The following is a 10318-nucleotide window of genomic DNA, read 5'->3' as shown; positions in this document are numbered from 1 at the left end:
TAAATACAAATAATGGGAACCAAAAATATCATTCCATGAAACTGCAGAGGTCTCCTTAAAAACCGTGGTGACGTGTACGAGATATGCTAATCAGCCAAGTGTCATGTGTCTCCAGGAAACCCACCTCTTCCCAGCGACGTCAACATATATAGGTAAATACCCAAACAGTTCAAAGTTCCCATAAAATGCTCAGTGAAGATTATGTAAAGACCCAAAGAGTCCAAGTTCCCATAAAAGGCTCAGTGAAGACCCAATGAAGGCCCAAACATTTCAAGTTCCCACAAAAGGCTCATTGAAGACCCAATTTAGACCTAAACAGTTCAAGTTCCAATAAAACCGCCAGTGAGGCAAAAGAGAACCGGAATACATTTACAAAAACGTCTCAGCTACACCACATATCCATAACACACCTACACGTGGACGAAACACCCCACCTCCTGGCGGCGCACATATTCGACGCCACCGGAAAGTAAATTTTGCAGGCCTCCGGTGCAACATGCAATACAAGGAGGCAATGGGGGAACGAGGAGTGTAAGCGCGCAAGAGAGGCCCGGCACAAGGCGTGGGGCACCCTTCGTCCATATGCAACGTCCAATAACCTTGTATCATTCAAAATGGCGAAGGCACTTGGCAAACATGTGCCCCGTGAGATGAAGCGAGAGAGTGCGCGCATCTTTCTATCATCTATTAACTCATATAGAGACACGCGCAAGGTTTGGACACGTATACGTAAACTCAAAGGATAACAGACATACAGCCTGCTATTGGTTAGTACAACAGGAGGCACAATTGAAGACTACGCTAACAAACTTGAATGTAAACATCTTCGACAGAACGCTGTCTGGTCGGGTTAATCATGAGGAAGAGGCAAATGCACAAAGTGCGTTTATCCAAAGCGTTCCCAACGTTTCGGATCTTACTCAGGTCCTTCTTCAGGGGTAACTGCGTATGACAAGAACGAGCGGTTGTAGAAGGCGTATTCTTTTTCTGTTTCTTTTTCTTTTTACTGGAATCCTGCCCTTGCGTGTCGGAGGCCGTGTCCAGTTCTGCGCACTACAGAAGCACTTTCATGCAACACAAGACATTCTGTGAAAAGAAGTCCTTGCACGATAAAAGTAAGCCGAACACCTCGTATAACACCCCTTTTCACTTCATGTGCTCAAGATAGCTCTCCACACTTGTAAGCCTTCAGTTCCTTCCAGGCGCAGACAACTCTACACCGACAACGATGCACAACAATGATGCAAATTATGGCTTTTGGAGCGGATTCCAAGGTCTTTGAGGGGGGCCATAGAAGTGACTTTCTTGAAGGACCCGTTATCGTCTCATCGCCCTGACGAGCTGCCTGTGCAAGCTTCTCGAGAAGATGACCAGTAGGAGACATTTACTTTTTAGAGTAAAGTGGTCTCCTCGTGAGCTGCCAGCCTGGCTTGAGGCCTGGGCGGTCTGCAAATGATCAACTTGTGGCATCAGAATCGTACATAGATGCTTCGTTCAAAACGGTTTAGTATAACTGTTTTTTTGCGTCTAGAAGGCCTATGAAACCACTTGGTACTATAGGATCCTCAGCGACCTGAAGTCATTCGGTGTTCCAAACAAGATGATGAACATCTTTGCTAGTTATTTGTCCAAGAGAACATTCCATGTGAGAGTGGTAATGCACTCTCAAAGGTTCGCGTAGTAGAAAATGGCGTGCCTCAATGTGGAATTTTAAGTTGCCCTCTCTTTATAATCAAGATGAACTCCCTTGTGAGGGCGTTGCCTCCTACTATTTCCTACCCCATGTATGTAGATGATGTGCAAATATCCTTTAAATCATGTAACATGTCCATCTCCGAACGCCAGGTCCAGCTTGGTGTCAAAAACTTGCTGTCTGAGCAGACAAGAACGGTTTTAAATTTAACCCAGAAAAAGGTACTTGCATTGTGTTCTCTAAGAGACGCGGAATACAACCGGACCCTGAAGTTGCATTGAATGGAATATCAATTCGTGCGATAAAGGAGCACAAGTTTTTAGGTGATGTGCTGGACGACAAACACCAATCCTATGGTGCTGAGAAACAACTTTTGCTGCGCCTTCATACTGCCTTGATAGCGTCTCATTTGGATTACAGAAGCGTTGTTTATGGGTAAGCTCAAAAAACAGCGCTAAAAATGCTTGACTCAGTGCTCAAACTGGGGCTTCACATCGCAGCAGGTGCGCTTTGAACTAGCCCGGTCTAAAGCCTGTATGTTGAGTGCAACAAATGGTGCCTAGAATATCTGCGAGCATGCAATGACCTACTGTATGCTTTTAAAATTTCATCAATAAATAATCACTTTTTTTTACCTGTACTTCCCGATAAATCCGCAGCACAGCTTTCCTTAAATCGCCCATCGGTTTATATGCCTTTCTCACTAATGGTGAGGGAGGAAGCTTCGGGTGTCAGCTTTTTCTTTTTGGACTTGTACACATCATCTTGTACTGGTCGTTTACAGCCATGGAAATTTCGCCCTGTATCCGGTGATTTGCCTTTTACTAACATTCAGAAAGCAGGGCACAAAGTATCGCCACTTTTCAGCATTTATTTTTTCTGCAAAACAAATACGAGTGCACAGGATTCTACAGTAATCCTTCTAAAACTGCCAGAATGGTGGCCTGGGCTGCTCATGGACCTAACCTTAACATATGTAGGACTATAAAGGCGCACGCCAGCATTTTCACAGCAGAGGCGTGTGGTATCCTACTTAGTAAATCACATTGTCCAAAATGAAATACCCATTTCCATTATTTACACCAACTTCCTGAGTGTTGTCCTGATATTACCATCCAAAAGGCCTAGCCAAAACCACGTCATCAATCTTATTTTTAACGCCATCCTGGCTGCACACACTCAAAAACTCGAAATGATTATATGCTGGGTTAATGGAAACTCTGGCATCGCCAGAAACGATGTGGCTAATGAAAGGGCTCGCGCTGTTGTACAGGAACACAGTTGCTATAACAACACTACCCTACACTGACGTCAAGCCACACATTGGACAACACCTTTGTAAAACATGGCAAGCGCAATGGGGTGAACACACAGACAATAAACTACACGTAATAAAACCGCACTTGGGGCAATACACGACTGACTCACATAACAGACACACGGAGCTTGCCTTAGCTAAGCTATGGATAGGCCACACGCATGTAACACACTCACTGGATGCTCAAGACCTGTAAGTGGCAGGTTTAATGCTTTTTCAGCCAAAACTCCATCGTGCCATTCTTGAAAGTCAATTTAGATAACGTTCTCATAGCAATTGCGCATCAATTTGAACGTTTCAATTCAACAGAACCCAAATTCAAACTTTTCATCCCATTATTCCTAAAATTCACCGCATAATGTTTAATCATTTTGGCCATCAACTTCCCGTAGCTGAAATGCAAAACATATCACATAATAAACAGCTTTGACCGCGTTGCGTTTATGCCCGGTAACAAACTACGCTTTTTTTCTCAAATTCGCTTTAGGTGGATGTGGCTCACTTCAAAAAAAAAAAAAAAACTCCCTACTATAGGAGGTGAGACAGTTAACTGCGGCAGGCGCGGTTGTGCGATCAGATAATGCCACAATGAAAACCAGCGCGTACTACAAAGCTTCGTAGCTGCGACGGCGAAGCATAAAGTAGCGGCACCTGAAGCGGCCGCGATTCGTTCTGGGGCTGCGCAGTGAAATTTCGATCGCCGCGGCCACGCAGTTTTTTCTCCCGTGACAGATGCTGCTGGCTTCACCGAAGGCAAGAGTTTGTGACATTACCTTGCCTCTCTAGAGAGCGTCGTATCCACTCCTGTCTTGTTTTTGCTCCGTGGTCACGGCTGAGGCACTGATGCCTGATTGTGGCTATGCAGGTTTCCAGCTGTGAGACTCAGCTTGTACACGGCGTTGCACAATTTGTGCCTCTTGCGATTTTTTTTCTTTTTCTGTTTTTGCGTATTTAAAATAGATTTTCGCTTATGCGCGTGAGGGTGGTTGGATCTATGCACCTTTGTTACTTCGTGGGTTCCTTATTTTTGTGTTTTGTGTCGTTTGTTTATTTTTATATCGACAAATTATCTATATTTACCCCGTTGTAACGGGTAAATGTCCCAACTTCACTAATTAAACATGTTTTCGCAGTTTTTTGGAATTGTACTTGTCACAAAATGATCATCAACAACAGCCCACTCATACCCATACAAGGCGAAGGGTTCTCCCAATGACTCCCAAGCGCTCTCGTCCTGCGCCGCTCGAGTCCATTGTTGGCCACCGAATTTCCCTAATTCAGCCCTCCATCGTGTTATTAGCCCTGCCCTTCTCTTAGACCCGCCTCTTGGTATCCACTTTGGTACACTAATTGTCCACCGATTCTCGGTTCGTCTCACTTTATGGCCGTCTCAAGTTCATTTCTTTTTCTTTACTTTGACTATGATATCTTGTACTCCAGAGTTTGTTCCCTGATCAAGAAAGCTCGTTTGTTGTCCTTAGGTGTTTGTCCCACCATTATTCGTTCCATGGCCCGTTGAGCCCATCTAGGTTTGCTTTCCAGTTGTTTAGTAAGGCGCTAATTTCATCTGCGTGTGTCATCACCAGCAGTATACAGTGGTCGTAAATGGTTTTAGTGATAGAGGTACCTTACTTTTTATTATCTGGGAATGCTTTCCGAGTGCTTCCGACCCCATACCTATACCGCGCCCGATTTATCTGTCGTGGTTGGGGTCAGGACTAATCATCTGTCCGAGGTAGTTTTATTTTTGTACTTTTTCTATCGCTTCATCTCCTCAGCTGATAAGACCGCTTACGGCATGCTTATCCCTCATTACTTGAGATTTATTCATATTTCTTTTTAGCCCCACGGCCATGCTTTCTGATTGTAGTTCCTCAAGCATTTTTTTTCAGGTGTTCGCAGTCTCACTCAGCGACACTGTCGTCTGCAAACCTCAAATGACTCAAATATTTTCTGTTTAACCTTAATCCCGTGTTTTCCCATTTAAGCTTTCTGAATATCTCCTCCAGGCACACTGTTAACAGTTCTGGCGAGGTAGTATCTCCCTTTCTGACTATACCTAATACGTACTATTAACCGAAGGACCCGAACACTAATGGCTGTACGCCGTTGCGACAGGCGTGGGCCATAGAGTTTCATACTAATATATACTAGAGGGAAATCTGTCGCTGCAGTCGCGGGCCGCCGTGGGCGGCACCATTGCTGCTAGCGAAGTTCCTTGCCTGCTTGGCTTAGCTAGCCATACGGCTTCTTTTTTGTCTCGAAGCCAAAATCAACGAAAAAAAGTAACATTTTTTTTTGTTCATCGTACATTAAGCTTCTAAAAAACTACTGAAATTTGGAGGTTCAATTTTATAATAACAAAACAAATTTCATGAACCATCTACGGTAATATTCTTACTTTTTTGCAGCCATAGCAAACGTTTCAGCGTGTTCATGAGCCATGCCAAGGACAAGTGGAACGTACCTGCCGGGTACATGACGGAACGCTCGCTGAAGCGCGGCTACCCTAGACAGGGGCGCCAGATTTACCTCTAGTATATATTAGTACGAAACTCTATGGCGTGCGCATGAGGTGTTTCTAACGTGAACGTCAACGGCGAGAATGACGATGACGGCGACGAGGAACTTGCCGTGACGATGACAAATGTTTCCTTAGACTCGCTCTTCGAACGTTTTTCCCACAGAAACGCCAGGCACCACGCATCTGACTAACGATTGCGTGATAGCGAAGTTTTCTTCTGCGCCCGGTCAGTAGAAGCGATAGTAATGGCCAAAACCGTTCATTTGCGCGCGCCGCCGAGCTGATGTTTCGGGGTTTTTTTTTTCTCCTTTATTTATTGCAGTGCTTGAAGGCGCCGCGTGCACACATGCTTCCTTCTTTGACGTGTTGACCGCATGATTCTGGCGGCTCCGGGAGTTTGGTACTCCACCAGGGGGCAGCCGGAAAATGATAGGACGCTGGCTTTGCTAACCTCCGGCAATCATTTGTTCTCTCCCTCTCTCTCGCTTAGACGAAGCACGTGATGGGTCTGACCTAGTTTCGCGACGCACGGCTTTCGGCGGCTAGGCCTGTCCGGGCCTCCGGGGGGCCCCGTTTGTCATACTTCCTCTGGTATGGACGTCTTCGCCCTTGAAATGCTTTGCGACATTAAAATGGCCGACGTGCTACGATATGCCGGAGCGAATCGCTCATTAGTCAGGGCTCGCATTTCGGAGATATGTTGAGAAAAAGTTCTCCGAGCTGTCTTTTTTTTTCAACTTGCAACAAAAATTGTCTGTATAAGGTAGGAGACGTATCCTTATGAAGCCACTGTATGTCTAGAAAGTATTGCATAGGTTGCCGAAGAATCTGGGGTGAAGCAACGTATCATTCCCTTTAGGCAACACAATCGTTACAAAAGCCTCGAAATTGGCGGTGAGATAGCGGTCGCTTTACCCGAAGTAGCGCCAGAAGTTGGCGTAGTTCGGTGTAGTACATTTTCTTCTTCAAGCGTAACGTTATCGACAGACACCGTTTGACGACTGCCTCTACACAAACGGAAGCGTGAAGGAAATTGCGATAGTTCGTCAGGGAAACAGTGTGAATTTTTAAACGTTATCTCAACTCTACTGTCTGACTATTTAGTCAAAGACTGGCAATAATTTTCTGAAGCTAAAATGGACATATTTGTGATACGCAACCTATAAAAATGACCTCAGCATGAATGGATTATTGGAGAACAGAAGTTTTCGTAGTTTTGAGATTGGATACACGTTTGGCTTGGAGTTTGCCCAAGGGTTTTCGTATTCAGTTATCATTCCTTTGTGACAGTAGTTACTAGGACCCGACGTAGAGAAGGGTCATTTTCCGCGGAACCTTTACTGCCCATACACCGTCCAACGTGTTGATTTGATTATAAACTACGGTCAGGTCTAGCTAATACGACGTAACGTGTAGAACTCATATAGGCTGTGGAAGAAGTTTACGCTGAAGCTTATCCAAGCCATAAAAATCATTCAGGTCTGCTAGAAAGGGACTCGCGACGCTAATTGTTATAAGTTCATAACGTCATTTGGTGTTCTTTCATTAAATAAATCGCATTCAGTACATCACGAAGTACACGCAGTGAACCCAGGACGGAAGCTATGACTTTGGCTAAACGTATGACGTTGAATTAGGGGGAGTGGCGTGTCCAGGGCTGAACGATCGGTGCTTGATGGCTAACGCTATCTATACAGCCAATTTGCCGTTTACGTCGACAAGACGTGAACAAAGTCAGTTATTTCTGTTCGCCATTTTATTTACGCAAGGTAGATTCGTGGTCGCTCTAGGCCGCACTGGCGAGAGGTGTTTACGCAGGCCGGTTTTTTCGCGGTGAAAGACTTGTAGTCATCATAGGGTGATGTCTATTTTGGGCGACGACGTCGTGCGAACTAAGCGCATGAAGATCGACATATGCACGAAGGCAGCGGTGAAACAAAGCTGCCTTGCATTGTAGCGGAAGCCGCGGTATAGGGCGGATGCCCCGAAACAGAATGAACGCTGACACAAAGACGGGGAGAAAAAAGCAGTAAAAAGATGCAGATGACGCGAATGTAGGTTAGGGCGGGGGGCGCTGCAGATATGGAGCAGCCTGCCGGTAGGACAACCGCCCTTACCTCTTCGTGGGCGAGGGAGAGGAGGGCGCTTACGTTACGAGGGCGCTGCTCCCCCAACCGGTGGAAGCGGCGCACGCCGAGGTCACGGTCAATGGCAAAAACGAAAAGACGAAGTGGGAAGGGAGGCAAGGTGTGTAGGCAAGGAGGATACGAGAGGGGGCCAGTCGTGCCATCCGGGAACCGTTGCACCTCTGAAGCTTCACCGCTCCTCTGGGACGTTCCTGTGGCCCTCCGAACACGCATTGCCGAGTTCGCTCCAGTGCTCTCCTGGCCCGCAGTACACTGTAGTTACCGCGGCTGCCCCGACGTTTCTTGCGGCCGTAGCTCAAGTTCAGCGCCTACTTCGGAGTCCGATCGTTTCGCCGTCGCCAGGTGAGCCGTACGCATCAAAGGCCTCGTCGACGGAAGATCTTTTCAAGAAGAAACAGTTGTTCCAATCGGCTGCGCCGACGACGCTATGTAAGCTTGTTTTCCCACGCCGCTCTCGCCTGGACGTAACCCAGCTAGCCTGCGAAAGCGACTGAACTGGAGAGAAAGGGAAAGACGACCGTAAATCGGGTACGCCTCACCTGTCCTTGAGCGAACGATAGTTTCCTCTCCGTTCGCATATTGTCCCCTCCAGGGAACATTAATTTTCCGCAGCCGCTTTTTGATTGGTTGCAGACCACGCGGCGGTGCAGTCGTGTCGACGAAGTTTTTACTCACTGAACAGTGAGCGTGACCGCCAGAAGTGATATAGAGCGCGAGTCAAAAGGATTACCTGGAACATCTAATTCTGCGCACACTTTCCCTCATCACATCGGACGTTCCTCAAGTGGCAAACGGCCTAAAGATGAGCAACGCAACGGACTCTTTGCACGCCGACTTTCTTTCCGTCTATCTCCACCTGCCTCAAGACCCACGTACCAAAGATTGGGTGATGGTGAAGTACCCTTCGATCATGCTCTGGAGTGTCGGCCTGTACTTGTACTTCGTCAAATTCTGGGGACCGCGGCACATGAAGGGCCGCGAACCGTACAACCTGCGGAACGCAATTCTGCTCTACAACGCCGTCATGGTAGTCGGCAGCGCGGCGTTCCTGATCAAGATCCTAAGCCTCACGTACATCGGCGGTGGCTACAGCCTCTTCTGCCAGGGGCTCGACTTCTCCACCGCTCCGAAAGCGATAGAACTGCTGAACGTGTACTGGTGGATGCGTCTCCTGCGAATGGCTGACTTCCTGGACACCATCTTCTTCGTGCTGCGCAAGAAGTTTAACCAGGTGTCCACTCTGCACGTGGTCCACCACTCCCTCGTTGTCCTCGACTGCTGGTTCTGGCACCGCATCGGCACCGACGGCCACGTCTCGTTCATCATCTGCCTAAACACGTTTGTGCACGTCGTCATGTACACCTACTACTTCCTCTCCTCTATCGGACCGCACGTGCAGAAATACCTGTGGTGGAAGCGCTACTTGACCCAGCTGCAGATCACGCAGTTCATCGTGGCCATGTTCCACGGCGTCATACCGCTCTTCTACGATTGCGGATACCCGAAGCTGTACGTGTACCTGGCCATACCGCAGGGAGTGCTCTTTCTCTATCTCTTCTTCGAATTCTACTTCAAGGTGTACATCCACAAGTCTGCCAAGGGCTTCCAGACGGTCTGCAAAGCTCCGGGAGCGTTAGAACATCCAGAATCGAAAACGAATAAGGTTCTCTAGGGGAAGAGGGAAATTTTGCGTCCCGTAGTCACTGACTGCTTGATCCCATCAGAAAATGTCAGAAATCTCGCATCAGTGTGAACTGGCATCAATACTTTGTATTTTTTCTGGGGTGATCTATCTCTAGCGCGGCTTACATTAAATAGCATTAGGGTGTCTACAGCTGTGCGCCCCTCTTGTTTTGGTGGAGACTTATGTGCGGAGAGCCATCGAGGGGAGCATGTAACGGCAGCTGATAGGGTGTTCACGATGCAGTGTGTCGATGTGATTTCCAACTGAATTGCCATGAAAGCACGCTTAGAAGTTTGCCTTCAAGTTATTTGTGTCAAATGAAGCCCAAGACTTGTCGTATGGTGATGCCTAACCGCACGCCCCATTTTCTTGTTTAAGTCCAAACCATTGTTTGTTGTCTCGAGTGTGTGATGCGTATTTGTGTGCACGGCTACCACACTGCTGCGCGGTGCCGGGAGCCCATTCCGCCTTGATGCGAAAAAAAACGAAGAAAAATAAATGCTTGAACTGCCTGATTTGTCTTGTGTGAAATGCTAGAAGTGCCTGATTTGTCTTGTGTTGCATTTGTAACCACGACTCAGGAGGATCGCAGAAGGACGCGTTCTTTTTAGAGCCTACCAGTTAGGTCACCGCCGTTTCTTGGCGGTATGACCTAGTTTCAGTTTTTCCTCTTGGGTCATACCATGATACGTCCGTGGCTTTTACAGGGATGGTATACAGCAAGAGAACACAACCAAAACATGCGGCCGGGCCACAAGAGTGCGAGAAGGCTACGTGACTCCACGCTCAGACACGTTGAAGCTTAAAAATCACTCGATTCATCAGAGAGGACAAAAGTCTGCAAAAACTACAAGCTGCTGAATATTCACCCCCTTCTAATCATGTACACGAAGATAAATTGGCGATATAAAAGTAGTTTTTGTATGTTTGTATTGTACGAATAGCAGTACGC

At 47.1% G+C, this 10318-nt stretch overlaps 1 pseudogene; it reads left to right on the top strand.

Annotated features, from left to right (window-relative positions):
* Positions 1 to 7840: 7840 nt before the first annotated feature.
* LOC144174952 (very long chain fatty acid elongase AAEL008004 pseudogene) lies at positions 7841 to 9878 on the top strand (annotated as a pseudogene).
* Positions 9879 to 10318: the final 440 nt, after the last annotated feature.

Source organism: Haemaphysalis longicornis, unplaced genomic scaffold (assembly GCF_048455015.1).
Source record: "Haemaphysalis longicornis isolate Haplotype H1 unplaced genomic scaffold, Haemaphysalis longicornis Haplotype H1 scaffold_3, whole genome shotgun sequence".
Taxonomy (NCBI): Eukaryota; Metazoa; Arthropoda; class Arachnida; order Ixodida; family Ixodidae; genus Haemaphysalis; species Haemaphysalis longicornis.
This window is presented reverse-complemented; position numbering and strand designations above follow the sequence as displayed.